The following is an 18,243-nucleotide window of genomic DNA, read 5'->3' as shown; positions in this document are numbered from 1 at the left end:
GCGAACTTGGTCTTCAGAGATCCCTTGTACGGCGAGCAAATAAGGTGTCGTGCATAACATAGTGTACCGGATATCTGTGTGCACCTTACCATGTCAGACACTCCAATAAAGGTAGTGAAAGCACTGTAACTACTACCAACCACCTACCACCTAACATCGTCATTCTGTGCAACTGAGACTGAGTTACAAACAAACGATCAAATGTGCACTCCAGAGAAGTGGTGATCCGTGTCCATCACGTCATGACAGCTCATCAGTGATGGTTGGAGTTGCCCCCCACCTCCCCGTTCCAATAACTAAATTGGGCCACACCACATGATGATACGACTTTTGATAAAGAGAGACCGAAGTACACATTCCCATTTAGAACCCTCTTCAATCCCAGCGAACAAACATCAGTGTCAGCTTCAAATCCTGATCTGTTCAGAAATGCCTTTAACACCAAAAGTGTGTCCACTGACCTCCAAAGATTCCTCCAGGTCCCTTTGATCCTGGATGTGGGAGAGCCCGTTTGACTTCTCAGGGGGCTCACAATTGTGGCCACAGATCTCACACCTTCTTAGAATGGATTATTTTGATGGTGGAAATTCACAGGAATAGAAGGCTCTAGGTTTGGAGTTCCGAAGTAAGCCTGTCTTGTTTTTAGTAACTTCTCTTTTCGCATTTCCCTTTTAACAGGCCGTTTCGTAACCGCATGTCATAACATGTTTGCTGTCTTTCAACAGCAAGAGTCTCAGCTAGGCTCCTTCCACACTTCACACAAATGCAATCAATGAACGAAGGTCATGAGCTTGAAATCTGGAATCACAGGAGTCATAACGCACATAAGATCAAGACGATTGTGACAATAAGGTCACGCTTCCTGATGTTATGGTTCATCTTTAACACAGCTTATGTCTAAACCCAAAGCACCGGCCATGAACTACTTTAACCGCTTGCTGAACTGCAGGGCACGCTGGACGGTCTGATAGGATGATCTGGAATCAGAATGAGTCTGTTCTGTAAGACTGGAAGCCAGCCCTTTGATTGCAGACGTTATGAGCAAGCCACAGTTTGTGAACAATTGGTGATATTTCTAGATGAAGGACATTTGGAGCTTTTTGTAGATAGCGCAGGTGGAGTGTCGTCGGTGGTTGCTCGTGGGTGGAAATAACTATTTAAAGCCAAGGTCGGATTATTTATATTAAAAAAGAACACACACACACACACACACACACACACACACACACACACACACACACACACACACACACACACACACACACACACACACACACACACACACACACACACACACACACACACACACACGGAAAGGGGACAACGACAGAGCATCGTGATACCTAACGGAAACCCAAACCCAAACCCAAACCTTAACCGTAGCCATATATTTATTAATTACATCAGGGGGGGGGGGTGGAATGGGTGCCAAATTCCACCATACTTACGTACATAATAAATGGATGACCCCAAGCAGACCAAAGTGACATTTGCTTGAACTTTCTCTAAAATAATAATAATAATAATAATAATAATAATAATGATAATAATAATAATAATAATGAGAACTGCCAATAATTTTAATAATTTTTGATTTCGATGGACAATACTCTTCAGAGAGAGGAGAGAGTTGGTGCTGCCAAAGCAGTATATTAGCGATGGTCACACTCGGTGGTTTTTCATTGCTTTCCAGGGTTGTTTATACGTGCTCCATCCTTTTAACCCTTTGAATCCTGGAGGTCAGTTTACCAGCCGCAATTCAAACCTCCATATACCCAAGCAGCTAGTTTACCAGCCGCTATTCAAACCTCCATATGCCCAAGTGGCCAGTTTACCGGCCACTATTCAAACCTCCAGATACCCGAGCGGCTAGTTTACCGGCCTCTATTCAAACCTCCATATACCCGAGCGGCTAGTTTAACGGCCACTATTAAAACCTCCATATACCCGAGCGGCCAGTTTCCCGGCCACTATTCAAACCTCCAGATACCCGAGCGGCTAGTATAACGGCCACGATTAAAACTTTCATATACCCGAGCGGCTAGTATAACGGCCACGATTAAAACCTTCATATACCCGAGCGGCTAGTATACCGGCCACTATTAAAACCTTCATATACCCGAGTGGCTAGTTTACCGACCACTGTTCAAACCTCCATATACCCAAGCAGCTAGTTTACAGGCCGCTATTCAAACCTCCATATGCCCAAGTGGCCAGTTTATCAGCCGCTATTTAAACCTCCATATGGTTTAAACCTCCTCCCATATATATATTTAAACCTCCTCCCCCAAGCAACCAGTTTACCAGCCTCTATTCAAACCTCCATATACCCGAGTGGCCAGTTTACTGGCCACTATTCAAACCTCCAGATACCCGAGCGGCTAGTATAAGGGCCACTATTCAAACCTCCATATACCCGAGTGGCCAGTTTACCGGCCACTATTCAAACCTCCATATAGCCGAGCGGCTAGTATACCGGCCACTATTAAAACCTTCATATACCCGAGTGGCTAGTCTACCGACCACTATTCAAACCTCCATATACCCGAGCGGCGAGTTTACCGGCCTCTATTCAAACCTCCATATAGCCGAGCGGCTAGTATACCGGCCACTATTAAAACCTTCATATACCCGAGCGGCTAGTCTACCGACCACTATTCAAACCTCCATATACCCGAGCGGCGAGTTTACCGGCCTCTATTCAAACCTCCATATACCCGAGTGGCTAGGTTACCGGCCTCTATTCAAACCTCCATATACCCGAGTGGCTAGTTTACCGGCCTCTATTCAAACCTCCATATACCCGAGCGGCGAGTTTAACGGCCACTATTAAAACCTCCATATACCCGAGCGGCCAGTTTCCCGGCCACTATTCAAACCTCCAGATACCCGAGCGGCTAGTATAACAGCCACGATTAAAACCTTCATATACCCGAGCGGCTAGTATACCGGCCACTATTAAAACCTTCATATACCCGAGTGGCCAGTTTACCGGCCTCTATTCAAACCTCCATATACCCAAGTGGCTAGTTTACCGGCCTCTATTCAAACCTCGATATACCCGAGCGGCTAGTTTACCGGCCACTATTAAAACCTTCATATACCCGAGTGGCCAGTTTACCGGCCTCTATTCAAACCACCATATACCCGAACGGGTTGTTTACCGGCCACTATTAAAACCTCCATATACCCGAGTGACCAGTTTACCGGCCATTATGAAAAACCTCCATATACCCGAGCGGCTAGTATACCAGCCACTACCAGAAGGTGCATGTTCGAGTGGAGAAGGTGCATGGTTCAAGTGGAGAAGGTGCATGGTTCTAGTGGAGAAGGTGCGTGGTTCTGGTGGAGAAGGTGCGTGGTTATAGTGGAGAAGGTGAATGGTTCTAGTGGGGAAGGTGCATGGTTATAGTGGGGAAGGTGCATTGTTATAGTGGAGAATGTGCCTGGTTATAGTGGAGAACATGCATGGTTATAGTGGGGAAGGTGCGTTGTTATAGTGGAGAACGTGCGTGGTTCTAGTGGAGAAGGTGCGTGGTTATAGGGGAGAAGGTGCATGGTTATAGTGGAGAAGGTGCATGGTTATAGTTGGGAATGTGCATTGTTATAGTGGAGAAGGTGCGTGGTTATACTGGAGAACACGCATGGTTCTCGTGGAGAAGGTGCGTGGTTATAGGGGAGAAGGTGCATGGTTATAGTGGGGAAGGTGCTTGGTTATAGTGGGGAAGGTGCGTGGCTATAGTGGGGAAGGTGCATGGTTATAGTGGACAAGGTCTGTGGTTATAGTGGGGAAGATGCGTGGTTATAGTGTGGAATGTGCGTGGTTATAGTAGGGAGGTGCGTGATCATAGTGGAGAAGGTCTGTGGTTATAGTGGAGAAGGTGCATGGTTATAGTGGAGAAGGTGTATTGTTATAGTGGAGAACGTGCCTGGTTATAGTGAAGAAGGTGCATGGTTATAGTGGAGAAGGTGTGTGGTTCTCGTGGACAAGGTGCGTGGTTCTAGTGGAGAAGGTGCATGGTTATAGTGGAGAAGGTGCATGGTTATAGTGGAGAAGGTGCATTGTTATAGTGGAGAAGGTGCACGGTTATAGTGGAGAAGGTGCATGGTTATCGTGGAGAAGGTCTGTGGTTATAGTGGGGAAGGTACTTTGTTATAGTGGGGAAGGTGCGTGGTTATAGTGGGGAAGGTGCGTGGTTATAGTGGGGGAGTTGCGTGCTTATAGTGGAGAAGGTCTGTGGTTATAGTGGAGAAGGTGCATTGTTTTAGTGGAGAAGGTGCATGGTTATAGTGGAGAAGGTGTATTGTTATAGTGGAGAACATGCCTGGTTATAGTGAAGAAGGTGCATGGTTATAGTGGAGAAGGTTGTGGTTCTCGTGGACAAGGTGCGTGGTTCTAGTGGAGAAGGTGCATGGTTATCGTGAAGAAGGTGCATGGTTATAGTGGAGAACGTGCCTGGTTCTCGTGGAGAAGGTGCATGGTTATAGTGGGGAAGGTGCATTGTTATAGTGGAGAAGGTGCCTGGTTATAGTGGAGAACGTGCATGGTTTAGTGGTGAAGGTGCATTGTTATTGTGGAGAAGGTACGTGGTTATAGTGGAGAACATGCATGGTTATCGTGGAGAAAGTGCGTGGTTATAGGGGAGAAGGTGCATGGATATAGTGCAGAAGGTGCGAGGTTATAGTGGGGAATGTGCATGGTTACAGTGGAGAAGGTGTGTGGTTATAGTGGGGAAGGTGCATTGTTGGAGTGGAGAAGGTGCGTGGTTATAGTGGAGAACGTGCCTGTTTATAGTGGAGAACGTGCATGGTTATAGTGGAGAATGTGCATGGTTCTCATGGAGAAGGTGCATGGTTATGGTGTGCAAGGTGCATGGTTCTCGTGGAGAACGTGCATGGTTCTCGTGGAGAACGTGCATGGTTCTCGTGGAGAACATGCATGGCTATAGTGGAGAACGTGCATGGTTCTTGTGGAGAAGGTGCATGGTTATAGTGTGTAAGGTGCATGGTTCGTGGAGAACGTGCATGGTTCTAGTGGAGAAGGTGCATAGTTCTTGTGGAGAAGTTGCATGGTTATAGTGTGCAAGGTGCATGGTTGGTGGAGAATGTTCATGGTTCTCGTGGAGAAGGTGCATGGTTCTTGTGGAGAAGGTGCATGGTTATAGTGTGCAAGGTGCATGGTTAGTGGAGAACGTGCATGGTTTTAGTGAAGAAGGAGCATGGTTATAGTGGAGAAGGTGCGTGGTTATAGTGGAGAAGGTGCATGGTTATAGTGGGGAAGGTGCATTGTTCTGGTGGAGAAGGTGCCTGGTTTTAGTGAAGAAGGTGCATGGTTATAGAGAAGAAGGTGCATGGTTATAGTGGAGAAGGTGCATGGTTATCATGAAGAAGGTGCATGGTTATAGTGGAAAAGGTGCATGGGTTTCGTGGAGAACGTGCATGGTTATAGTGGAGAACGTGCATGGTTATAGTGGAGAACGTGCATGGTTATAGTGGAGAACGTGCATGGATATAGTGGAGAACGTGCATGGTTCTCGTAGAGAACGTGCATGGTTCTCGTGGAGAAGGTGCATGGTTATCGTGGAGAAGGTGCGTGGTTATCGAGGAGAAGGTGCATGGTTGTAGTGAAGAAGGTGCATGGTTAGAGTGGAGAAGGTGCATGCTTCTGGTGGAGAAGGTGCATGGTTATCGTGAAGAAGGTGCATGGTTCGAGTGGAGAAGGTGCATGGTTATCGTGAAGAAGGTGCATGGTTCGAGTGGAGAAGGTGCATTGTTATAGTGGAGAAGGTCCGTGGTTATCGTGGAGAAGGTGCATGGTTATCGTGGAGAAGGTGCATGGTTATCGTGGAGAATGTCTGTGGTTATAGTGGGGAAGGTGCTTTGTTATAGTCGGGAAGGTGCGTGGCTATAGTGGGAAAGGTGTATAGTTATAGTGGAGAAGGACTGTGGTAATAGTGGGGAAGGTGCATGGTTATAGTGGGGAAGGTGCGTCGTTATAGTAGGGAGGTGCGTGGTTATAGTGGAGAAGGTCTGTGGTTATAGTGGAGAAGGTGTATTGTTATAGTGGAGAACGTGGCTGGTTATCGTGAAGAAGGTGCATGGTTATAGTGGAGAACGTGCATGGTTCTTGTGGAGAAGGTGCAAGGTGCATTGTTATAGTGTGTAAGGTTCATGGTTCGTGGAGAATTTGCATGGCTATAGTGGAGAACGTGCATGGTTCTAGTGGAGAAGGTGTGTGGTTATAGTGGGGAAGGTGCGTGGTTATAGTGTGGAAGGTGCGTGGTTATAGTAGGGAGGTGCGTGTTCATAGTGGAGAAGGTCTGTGGTTATAGTGGAGAAGGTGCATGGTTATAGTGGAGAAGGTGTATTGTTATAGTGGAGAACGTGCCTGGTTATAGTGAAGAAGGTGCATGGTTATAGTGGAGAAGGTGTGTGGTTCTCGTGGACAAGGTGCGTGGTTCTAGTGGAGAAGGTGCATGGTTATAGTGGAGAAGGTGCATGGTTATAGTGGAGAAGGTGCATGGTTATAGTGGAGAAGGTGCATTGTTATAGTGGAGAAGGTGCACGGTTATAGTGGAGAAGGTGCATGGTTATAGTGGAGAAGGTGCATGGTTATCGTGGAGAAGGTCTGTGGTTATAGTGGGGAAGGTACTTTGTTATAGTGGGGAAGGTGCATGGTTATAGTGGGGAAGGTGCGTGGTTATAGTGTGGGTGGTGCGTGCTTATAGTGGAGAAGGTCTGTGGTTATAGTGAAGAAGGTGCATGGTTATAGTGAAGAAGGTGCATGGTTATAGTGGAGAAGGTGCATGGTTATCATGAAGAAGGTGCATGGTTATAGTGGAAAAGGTGCATGGGTTTCGTGGAGAACGTGCATGGTTATAGTGGAGAACGTGCATGGTTATAGTGGAGAACGTGCATGGTTATAGTGGAGAACGTGCATGGTTATAGTGGAGAACGTGCATGGTTCTCGTAGAGAACGTGCATGGTTCTCGTGGAGAAGGTGCGTGGTTATCGAGGAGAAGGTGCATGGTTGTAGTGAAGAAGGTGCATCGTTAGAGTGGAGAAGGTGCATGCTTCTGCTGGAGAAGGTGCATGGTTATCGTGAAGAAGGTGCATGGTTCGAGTGGAGAAGGTGCATTGTTATAGTAGAGAACATGCATGGTTCTAGTGGAGAAGGTCCGTGGTTATCGTGGAGAAGGTGCATGGTTATCGTGGAGAAGGTGCATGGTTATCGTGGAGAATGTCTGTGGTTATAGTGGGGAAGGTGCTTTGTTATAGTAGGGAAGGTGCGTGGCTATAGTGGGGAAGGTGTATAGTTATAGTGGAGAAGGTCTGTGGTTATAGTGGGGAAGGTGCATGGTTATAGTGGGGAAGGTGCGTCGTTATAGTAGGGAGGTGCGTGGTTATAGTGGAGAAGGTCTGTGGTTATAGTGGAGAAGGTGTATTGTTATAGTGGAGAACGTGGCTGGTTATCGTGAAGAAGGTGCATGGTTATAGTGGAGAACGTGCATGGTTCTTGTGGAGAAGGTGCAAGGTGCATTGTTATAGTGTGTAAGGTTCATGGTTCGTGGAGAATTTGCATGGCTATAGTGGAGAACGTGCATGGTTCTAGTGGAGAAGGTGTGTGGAAAAAGTGGAGAAGGTGCATGGTTATAGTGTGTAAGGTGCATTGTTTGTGGAGAATGAGCATGGTTCTAGTGGAGAAGGTGCATGGTTCTTGTGGAGAAGGTGCATGGGTTATAGTGTGCAAGCTGCATGGTTAGTGGAGAATGTTCATGGTTCTCGTGGAGAAGTTGCATGGTTCTTGTGTAGAAGGTTCATGGTTTTCGTGTGCAAGGTGCATGGTTCGTGGAGAACTTGTATGGTTTTAGTGAAGAAGGTGCATGGTTATAGTGGAGAAGGTGTATGGTTTTCGTGGAGAAGGTCTGTGGTTATAGTGGGGAAGGTGCTTGGTTATCGTGGGGAAGGTGCGTGGCTATAGTGGGGAAGGTGGATGGTTTTAGTGGAGAAGGTCTGTGGTTATAGTGGGGAAGGTGCGTGATTATAGTGGGGAAGGTGCGTGGTTATATTCGCGAGGTGCGTGGTTATAGTGGAGAATGTGCCTGGTTATAGTGGAAAAGGTGCATGGGTATAGTGGAGAACGTGCATGGTTATAGTGGAGAACGTGCATGGTTCTCGTGGAGAAGGTGCATGGTTAGTGGAGAAGGTGCATGGTAAGAGTGGGGAAGGTGCATCGTTATTGTGGAGAAGGTGCGTGGTTCCAGTGGAGAAGGTGCATTGTTGTAGTGGAGAATGTGCATGGTTCTAGTGGAGAAGGTGCGTGGCTCTCAGGGAGAAGGTGCATTGTTCTCGTGGAGAACGTGCATGGTTATGGTGGAGAACGTGCATGGTTCTCGTGGAGAAGGTGCGTGGTTATAGTGGAGAACGTGCATTGTTATCGTGGAGAAGGTGTGTGGTTATAGTGGAGAACATGCCTGGTTATACTGGAGAACATTCATGGCTATCGTGGAGAATGTGCATGGTTATAGTGGAGAAGGTGCATGGTTATAGTGAGGAAGGTGCATGGTTTGTGGAGAAGGTGCATGGTTGAAGTGGAGAAGGTGCATGGTTCGAGTGGAGAAGGTGCGTGGTTATAGTGGAGAACGTGCCTGGTTATAGTGGAGAAGGTGCGTGGTTATCGAGGAGAAGGTGCATGGTTATAGTGAAGAAGGTGCATGGTTAGAGTGGAGAAGGTGCATGCTTCTGGTGGAGAAGGTGCATGGTTATCGTGAAGAAGGTGCATGGTTCGAGTGGAGAAGGTGCATTGTTATAGTGGAGAACGTGCATGGTTCTAATGGAGAAGGTCCGTGGTTATCGTGGAGAAGGTACATGGGTATCGTGGAGAACGTGCATTGTTATAGTGGCGAACGTGCATGGTTATAGTGTGTAAGGTGCATGGTTATACTCTGTAAGGTGCATGGTTATAGTCTGTAAGGTGCATGGTTATAGTGGAGAAGGTGCATGGGTATAGTGGAGAACGTGCATTGTTATAGTGGAGAACCTGCATGGTTCTGGTGGAGAAGATGCATGGTTATAGTGTATAAGGTGCATGGTGAGTGGAGAATGTGCATGGTGAGTGGAGAAGGTGCATGGTTATAGTGAAGAAGGTGCATGGTTATAGTGGAGAACATGCCTGGTTATAGTGGAGAAGGTGCATAGTTATAGTGGAAAAGTGCATGGGTGTCGTGGAGAACGTGCATGGTTATAGTGGAGAACGTGCATGGTTCTCGTGGAGAAGGTGCATTGTTTTCGTCGAGAAGGTGCATGGTTTTCGTGGAGAAGGTGCATTGTTGTAGTGGAGAAGGTGCATGGTTATAGTGGAGAAGGTGCATGGTTATAGTGGAGAAGGTGTATTGTTATAGTGGAGAACGTGCCTGTTTTTAGTAAAGAAGGTGCATGGTTATAGTGAAAAAGGTGTATTGTTATAGTGGAGAACTTGGCTGGTTATAGTGAAGAAGGTGCATAGTTATAGTGGAGAGGTGTGTGGTTATAGTGGAGAACGTGCATGGTTCTTGTGGAGAAGGTGCAAGGTGCATTGTTATAGTGTGTAAGGTGCATGGTTCGTGGAGAACGTGCATGGCCATAGTGGAGAACGTGCATGGTTCTAGTGGAGAAGGTGCGTGGAAAAAGTGGAGAAGGTGCATGGTTTTAGTGTGTAAGGTGCATGGTTAGTGGAGAACGAGCATGGTTCTTGTGGAGAAGGTGCATGGTTCTTGTGGAGAAGGTGCATGGGTTATAGTGTGCAAGCTGCATGGTTAGTGGAGAATGTTCATGGTTCTCATGGAGAAGTTGCATGGTTCTTGTGGAGAAGGTTCATGGTTTTGGTGTGCAAGGTGCATGGTTCTTGGACGTGTATGGTTTTAGTGAAAAAGGTGCATGGTTATAGTGGAGAAGGTGCATGGTTTTAGTGGAGAAGGTCTGTGGTTATAGTTTGGAAGGTGCTTGGTTATCGTGGGGAAGGTGCGTGCCTATAGTGGGGAAGGTGGATGGTTTTAGTGCAGAAGGTCTGTGGTTATAGTGGGGAAGGTGCGTGATTATAGTGGGGAAGGTGTGTGGTTATAGTCGCGAGGTGCGTGGTTATAGTGGAGAACGTGCCTGGTTATAGTGGAAAAGGAGCATGGGTATAGTGGAGAACGTGCATGGTTCTCGTGGAGAAGGTGCATGGTTATAGTTAAGAAGGTGCATGGTTTGTGGAGAAGGTGCATGGTAAGAGTGGGGAAGGTGCATCGTTATTGTGGAGAAGGTGCGTGGTTCCAGTGGAGAAGGTGCATTGTTGTAGTGGAGAATGTGCATGGTTCTAGTGGAGAAGGTGTGTGGCTCTCGTGGAGAAAGTGCATTGTTCTCGTGGAGAACGTGCATGGTTATGGTGGAGAACCTGCATGGTTCTCGTGGAGAAAGTGCGTGGTTATAGTGGAGAACGTGCATTGTTATCGTGGAGAAGGTGCGTGGTTATAGTGGAGAACATGCCTGGTTATACTGGAGAACGTGCATGGCTATCGTGGAGAATGTGCATGGTTATAGTGGGGAAGGTGCATTGTTGGAGTGGAGAAGGTGCGTGGTTATAGTGGAGAACGTGCCTGTTTATAGTGGAGAACGTGCATGGTTATAGTGGAGAATGTGCATGGTTCTCATGGAGAAGGTGCATGGTTATGGTGTGCAAGGTGCATGGTTCTCGTGGAGAACGTGCATGATTCTCGTGGAGAACGTGCATGGTTCTCGTGGAGAACATGCATGGCTATAGTGGAGAACGTGCATGGTTCTTGTGGAGAAGGTGCATGGTTATAGTGTGTAAGGTGCATGGTTCGTGGAGAACGTGCATGGTTCTAGTGGAGAAGGTGCATAGTTCTTGTGGAGAAGTTGCATGGTTATAGTGTGCAAGGTGCATGGTTGGTGGAGAATGTTCATGGTTCTCGTGGGAGAAGGTGCATGGTTCTTGTGGAGAAGGTGCATGGTTATAGTGTGCAAGGTGCATGGTTAGTGGAGAACGTGCATGGTTTTAGTGAAGAAGGAGCATGGTTATAGTGGAGAAGGTGCGTGGTTATAGTGGAGAAGGTGCATGGTTATAGTGGGGAAGGTGCATTGTTCTGGTGGAGAAGGTGCCTGGTTTTAGTGAAGAAGGTGCATGGTTATAGAGAAGAAGGTGCATGGTTATAGTGGAGAAGGTGCATGGTTATCATGAAGAAGGTGCATGGTTATAGTGGAAAAGGTGCATGGGTTTCGTGGAGAACGTGCATGGTTATAGTGGAGAACGTGCATGGTTATAGTGGAGAACGTGCATGGTTATAGTGGAGAACGTGCATGGATATAGTGGAGAACGTGCATGGTTCTCGTAGAGAACGTGCATGGTTCTCGTGGAGAAGGTGCATGGTTATCGTGGAGAAGGTGCGTGGTTATCGAGGAGAAGGTGCATGGTTGTAGTGAAGAAGGTGCATGGTTAGAGTGGAGAAGGTGCATGCTTCTGGTGGAGAAGGTGCATGGTTATCGTGAAGAAGGTGCATGGTTCGAGTGGAGAAGGTGCATGGTTATCGTGAAGAAGCTGCATGGTTCGAGTGGAGAAGGTGCATTGTTATAGTGGAGAAGGTCCGTGGTTATCGTGGAGAAGGTGCATGGTTATCGTGGAGAAGGTGCATGGTTATCGTGGAGAATGTCTGTGGTTATAGTGGGGAAGGTGCTTTGTTATAGTCGGGAAGGTGCGTGGCTATAGTGGGAAAGGTGTATAGTTATAGTGGAGAAGGTCTGTGGTAATAGTGGGGAAGGTGCATGGTTATAGTGGGGAAGGTGCGTCGTTATAGTAGGGAGGTGCGTGGTTATAGTGGAGAAGGTCTGTGGTTATAGTGGAGAAGGTGTATTGTTATAGTGGAGAACGTGGCTGGTTATCGTGAAGAAGGTGCATGGTTATAGTGGAGAACGTGCATGGTTCTTGTGGAGAAGGTGCAAGGTGCATTGTTATAGTGTGTAAGGTTCATGGTTCGTGGAGAATTTGCATGGCTATAGTGGAGAACGTGCATGGTTCTAGTGGAGAAGGTGTGTGGTTATAGTGGGGAAGGTGCGTGGTTATAGTGTGGAAGGTGCGTGGTTATAGTAGGGAGGTGCATGATCATAGTGGAGAAGGTCTGTGGTTATAGTGGAGAAGGTGCATGGTTATAGTGGAGAAGGTGTATTGTTATAGTGGAGAACGTGCCTGGTTATAGTGAAGAAGGTGCATGGTTATAGTGGAGAAGGTGTGTGGTTCTCGTGGACAAGGTGCGTGGTTCTAGTGGAGAAGGTGCATGGTTATAGTGGAGAAGGTGCATGGTTATAGTGGAAAAGGTGCATGGTTATAGTGGAGAACGTGCATTGTTATAGTGGAGAAGGTGCACGGTTATAGTGGAGAAGGTGCATGGTTATAGTGGAGAAGGTGCATGGTTATCGTGGAGAAGGTCTGTGGTTATAGTGGGGAAGGTACTTTGTTATAGTGGGGAAGGTGCATGGTTATAGTGGGGAAGGTGCGTGGTTATAGTGGGGGAGGTGCGTGCTTATAGTGGAGAAGGTCTGTGGTTATAGTGAAGAAGGTGCATGGTTATAGTGAAGAAGGTGCATGGTTATAGTGGAGAAGGTGCATGGTTATCATGAAGAAGGTGCATGGTTATAGTGGAAAAGGTGCATGGGTTTCGTGGAGAACGTGCATGGTTATAGTGGAGAACGTGCATGGTTATAGTGGAGAACGTGCATGGTTATAGTGGAGAACGTGCATGGTTATAGTGGAGAACGTGCATGGTTCTCGTAGAGAACGTGCATGGTTCTCGTGGAGAAGGTGCGTGGTTATCGAGGAGAAGGTGCATGGTTGTAGTGAAGAAGGTGCATCGTTAGAGTGGAGAAGGTGCATGCTTCTGCTGGAGAAGGTGCATGGTTATCGTGAAGAAGGTGCATGGTTCGAGTGGAGAAGGTGCATTGTTATAGTAGAGAACATGCATGGTTCTAGTGGAGAAGGTCCGTGGTTATCGTGGAGAAGGTGCATGGTTATCGTGGAGAAGGTGCATGGTTATCGTGGAGAATGTCTGTGGTTATAGTGGGGAAGGTGCTTTGTTATAGTAGGGAAGGTGCGTGGCTATAGTGGGGAAGGTGTATAGTTATAGTGGAGAAGGTCTGTGGTTATAGTGGGGAAGGTGCATGGTTATAGTGGGGAAGGTGCGTCGTTATAGTAGGGAGGTGCGTGGTTATAGTGGAGAAGGTCTGTGGTTATAGTGGAGAAGGTGTATTGTTATAGTGGAGAACGTGGCTGGTTATCGTGAAGAAGGTGCATGGTTATAGTGGAGAACGTGCATGGTTCTTGTGGAGAAGGTGCAAGGTGCATTGTTATAGTGTGTAAGGTTCATGGTTCGTGGAGAATTTGCATGGCTATAGTGGAGAACGTGCATGGTTCTAGTGGAGAAGGTGTGTGGAAAAAGTGGAGAAGGTGCATGGTTATAGTGTGTAAGGTGCATTGTTTGTGGAGAATGAGCATGGTTCTAGTGGAGAAGGTGCATGGTTCTTGTGGAGAAGGTGCATGGGTTATAGTGTGCAAGCTGCATGGTTAGTGGAGAATGTTCATGGTTCTCGTGGAGAAGTTGCATGGTTCTTGTGTAGAAGGTTCATGGTTTTCGTGTGCAAGGTGCATGGTTCATGGAGAACTTGTATGGTTTTAGTGAAGAAGGTGCATGGTTATAGTGGAGAAGGTGCATGGTTTTCGTGGAGAAGGTCTGTGGTTATAGTGGGGAAGGTGCTTGGTTATCGTGGGGAAGGTGCGTGGCTATAGTGGGGAAGGTGGATGGTTTTAGTGGAGAAGGTCTGTGGTTATAGTGGGAAAGGTGCGTGATTATAGTGGGGAAGGTGCGTGGTTATATTCGCGAGGTGCGTGGTTATAGTGGAGAATGTGCCTGGTTATAGTGGAAAAGGTGCATGGGTATAGTGGAGAACGTGCATGGTTATAGTGGAGAACGTGCATGGTTCTCGTGGAGAAGGTGCATGGTTAGTGGAGAAGGTGCATGGTAAGAGTGGGGAAGGTGCATCGTTATTGTGGAGAAGGTGCGTGGTTCCAGTGGAGAAGGTGCATTGTTGTAGTGGAGAATGTGCATGGTTCTAGTGGAGAAGGTGCGTGGCTCTCAGGGAGAAGGTGCATTGTTCTCGTGGAGAACGTGCATGGTTATGGTGGAGAACGTGCATGGTTCTCGTGGAGAAGGTGCGTGGTTATAGTGGAGAACGTGCATTGTTATCGTGGAGAAGGTGTGTGGTTATAGTGGAGAACATGCCTGGTTATACTGGAGAACATTCATGGCTATCGTGGAGAATGTGCATGGTTATAGTGGAGAAGGTGCATGGTTATAGTGAGGAAGGTGCATGGTTTGTGGAGAAGGTGCATGGTTGAAGTGGAGAAGGTGCATGGTTCGAGTGGAGAAGGTGCGTGGTTATAGTGGAGAACGTGCCTGGTTATAGTGGAGAAGGTGCGTGGTTATCGAGGAGAAGGTGCATGGTTATAGTGAAGAAGGTGCATGGTTAGAGTGGAGAAGGTGCATGCTTCTGGTGGAGAAGGTGCATGGTTATCGTGAAGAAGGTGCATGGTTCGAGTGGAGAAGGTGCATTGTTATAGTGGAGAACGTGCATGGTTCTAATGGAGAAGGTCCGTGGTTATCGTGGAGAAGGTACATGGGTATCGTGGAGAACGTGCATTGTTATAGTGGCGAACGTGCATGGTTATAGTGTGTAAGGTGCATGGTTATACTCTGTAAGGTGCATGGTTATAGTCTGTAAGGTGCATGGTTATAGTGGAGAAGGTGCATGGGTATAGTGGAGAACGTGCATTGTTATAGTGGAGAACCTGCATGGTTCTGGTGGAGAAGATGCATGGTTATAGTGTATAAGGTGCATGGTGAGTGGAGAATGTGCATGGTGAGTGGAGAAGGTGCATAGTTATAGTGAAGAAGGTGCATGGTTATAGTGGAGAACATGCCTGGTTATAGTGGAGAAGTTGCATAGTTATAGTGGAAAAGTGCATGGGTGTCGTGGAGAACGTGCATGGTTATAGTGGAGAACGTGCATGGTTCTCGTGGAGAAGGTGCATTGTTTTCGTCGAGAAGGTGCATGGTTTTCGTGGAGAATGTGCATTGTTGTAGTGGAGAAGGTGCATGGTTATAGTGGAGAAGGTGCATTGTTATAGTGGAGAAGGTGTATTGTTATAGTGGAGAACGTGCCTGTTTTTAGTAAAGAAGGTGCATGGTTATAGTGAAAAAGGTGTATTGTTATAGTGGAGAACTTGGCTGGTTATAGTGAAGAAGGTGCATAGTTATAGTGGAGAGGTGTGTGGTTATAGTGGAGAACGTGCATGGTTCTTGTGGAGAAGGTGCAAGGTGCATTGTTATAGTGTGTAAGGTGCATGGTTCGTGGAGAACGTGCATGGCCATAGTGGAGAACGTGCATGGTTCTAGTGGAGAAGGTGCGTGGAAAAAGTGGAGAAGGTGCATGGTTTTAGTGTGTAAGGTGCATGGTTAGTGGAGAACGAGCATGGTTCTTGTGGAGAAGGTGCATGGTTCTTGTGGAGAAGGTGCATGGGTTATAGTGTGCAAGCTGCATGGTTAGTGGAGAATGTTCATGGTTCTCATGGAGAAGTTGCATGGTTCTTGTGGAGAAGGTTCATGGTTTTGGTGTGCAAGGTGCATGGTTCTTGGACGTGTATGGTTTTAGTGAAAAAGGTGCATGGTTATAGTGGAGAAGGTGCATGGTTTTAGTGGAGAAGGTCTGTGGTTATAGTTTGGAAGGTGCTTGGTTATCGTGGGGAAGGTGCGTGGCTATAGTGGGGAAGGTGGATGGTTTTAGTGGAGAAGGTCTGTGGTTATAGTGGGGAAGGTGCGTGATTATAGTGGGGAAGGTGTGTGGTTATAGTCGCGAGGTGCGTGGTTATAGTGGAGAACGTGCCTGGTTATAGTGGAAAAGGAGCATGGGTATAGTGGAGAACGTGCATGGTTCTCGTGGAGAAGGTGCATGGTTATAGTTAAGAAGGTGCATGGTTTGTGGAGAAGGTGCATGGTAAGAGTGGGGAAGGTGCATCGTTATTGTGGAGAAGGTGCGTGGTTCCAGTGGAGAAGGTGCATTGTTGTAGTGGAGAATGTGCATGGTTCTAGTGGAGAAGGTGTGTGGCTCTCGTGGAGAAAGTGCATTGTTCTCGTGGAGAACGTGCATGGTTATGGTGGAGAACCTGCATGGTTCTCGTGGAGAAAGTGCGTGGTTATAGTGGAGAACGTGCATTGTTATCGTGGAGAAGGTGCGTGGTTATAGTGGAGAACATGCCTGGTTATACTGGAGAACGTGCATGGCTATCGTGGAGAATGTGCATGGTTATAGTGGAGAAGGTGCATGGTTATAGTGAGGAAGGTGCATGGTTTGTGGAGAAGGTGCATGTTTGAAGTGGAGAAGGTGCATGGTTCGAGTGGAGAAGGTGCGTGGTTATAGTGGAGAACGTGCCTGGTAATAGTGGAGAAGGTGCGTGGTTATAGTGGAGAACGTGCATTGTTATGCTGGAGAAGGTGCGTGGTTTTAGTGGAGAACGTGCCTGGTTATAGTGGAGAACGTGCATGGTTATCGAGGAGAAGGTGCATGGTTATAGTGAAGAAGGTGCATGGTTAGAGTGGAGAAGGTGCATGCTTCTGGTGGAGAAGGTGCATGGTTATCGTGAAGAAGATGCATGGTTCGAGTGGAGAAGGTGCATTGTTATAGTGGAGAACGTGCATGGTTCTAGTGGAGAAGGTCCGTGGTTATCGTGGAGAAGGTACATGGGTATAGTGGAGAACGTGCATTGTTATAGTGGAGAAGGTGCATGGTTATACTCTGTAAGGTGCATGGTTATACTCTGTAAGGTGCATGGTTATAGTCTGTAAGGTGCATGGTCAGTGGAGAAGGTGCATGGGTATAGTGGAGAACCTGCATGGTTCTGGTGGAGAAGGTGCATGGTTATAGTGTGTAAGGTGCATGGTGAGTGGAGAAGGTGCATGGTTTTAGTGGAGAAGGTGCATGGGTATAGTGGAGAAGGTTCCTGGTTATAGTGGAGAAGGTGCATGGTTTTCGTGGAAAAGTGCATGGGTGTCGTGGAGAACGTGCATGGTTCTCGTGGAGAAGGTGCATGGTTATCGTGGAGAAGGTGCATTGTTTTCGTGGAGAAGGTGCATGGTTATAGTGAAGAAGGTGCATGTTATAGTGGAGAAGGTGCATGGTTATAGTGGAGAAGGTGCATGGTTATAGTGGAGAAGGTGTATTGTTATAGTGGAGAATGTGCCTGGTTTTAGTGAAGAAGGTGCATGGTTATAGTGAAGAAGGTGCATGGTTATAGTGGAGAAGGTGCATGGTTATAGTGAAGAAGGTGCATGGTTATAGTGGAGAAGGTGCATGGTTATAGTGGAGAAGGTGCATGGTTATAGTGGAGAAGGTGCATGGTTATAGTGGAGAAGGTGCATGGTTATAGTGGAGAAGGTGCATGATTATAGTGGAGAAGGTGCATGGTTATCATGGAGAAGGTCTGTGGTTCTTGTGGGGAAGGTGCTTGGTTATCGTGGGGAAGGTGCATGGTTATAGTGGAGAAGGTCTGTTGTTATAGTGGGGAAGGTGCGTGGTTATAGTAGGGAGGTGCGTGGTTATAATGGAGAAGGTCTGTGGTTATAGTGGGGAAGGTGCGTGGTTATTGTGGGGAAGGTGCGTGGTTTCTCGTGTGCAAGGTGCATGGTTATCGTGGAGAAGGTGCGTGGTTATTGTGGGGAAGGTGCGTGGTTATTGTGGGGAAGGTGCGTGGTTATAGTGGGGAAGGTGCGTGGTTATAGTGGGGAAGGTGCGTGGTTATAGTGGGGAAGGTGCGTGGTTATAGTGGGGTAGGTGCGTGGTTATAGTGGGGAAGGTGCGTTGTTATAGAGGGGAGGTGCGTGGTTATTGTGGAGAAGGTGCGTGGATATAGTGGGGAAGGTGCATGGTTATAGTGGGGAAGGTGCGTGGTTATTGTGGGGAAGGTGCGTGGTTATAGTGTAGGTCTGTGGTTATATTGGGGAAGGTGCGTGGTTATTGTGTGGAAGCTGCATGGTTATAGTGTGCAAGGTGCATGGTTATAGTAGAGAAGGTGCGTGGTTATCGTGGGGAAGGTGCGTGGTTATTGTGGGGAAGGTGCATGGTTATAGTGTGCAAGGTGCATGGTTTTAGTGGAGAAGGTGCATG

General features: G+C 47.3%; 2 protein-coding genes across 5 annotated transcripts in view; one reads left to right on the top strand and one right to left on the bottom strand.

The window, feature by feature from the left end:
• The window catches only part of LOC147025877 (ciliary microtubule associated protein 1A-like), a 95,778-nt gene that overhangs the window by 35,206 nt on the left and 42,329 nt on the right, over positions 1-18,243 (top strand). The window lies entirely within an intron of this gene.
• The window catches only part of LOC147025878 (interferon regulatory factor 5-like), a 59,068-nt gene that overhangs the window by 35,714 nt on the left and 5,111 nt on the right, over positions 1-18,243 (bottom strand). The window contains exon 1 of one of the 3 annotated variants that reach the window (XM_085880789.1): positions 462-613. The exons of the other annotated variants lie outside the window; for them this stretch is intronic. The gene's annotated coding sequence lies outside the window, so the exon portion shown is untranslated. Of the gene's footprint in view, positions 1-461; positions 614-18,243 lie in introns of those variants that run through there. 3 annotated transcript variants of the gene reach the window in all.

This window comes from Eptatretus burgeri, chromosome 5, assembly GCF_056783735.1.
Source record: "Eptatretus burgeri isolate ZD-2024b chromosome 5, Ebu_testis_v1, whole genome shotgun sequence".
NCBI lineage: Eukaryota > Metazoa > Chordata > Myxini > Myxiniformes > Myxinidae > Eptatretus > Eptatretus burgeri.
Note: the sequence above shows the minus strand (reverse complement) of the source record. Positions and strands in the feature narration are given on the sequence as shown.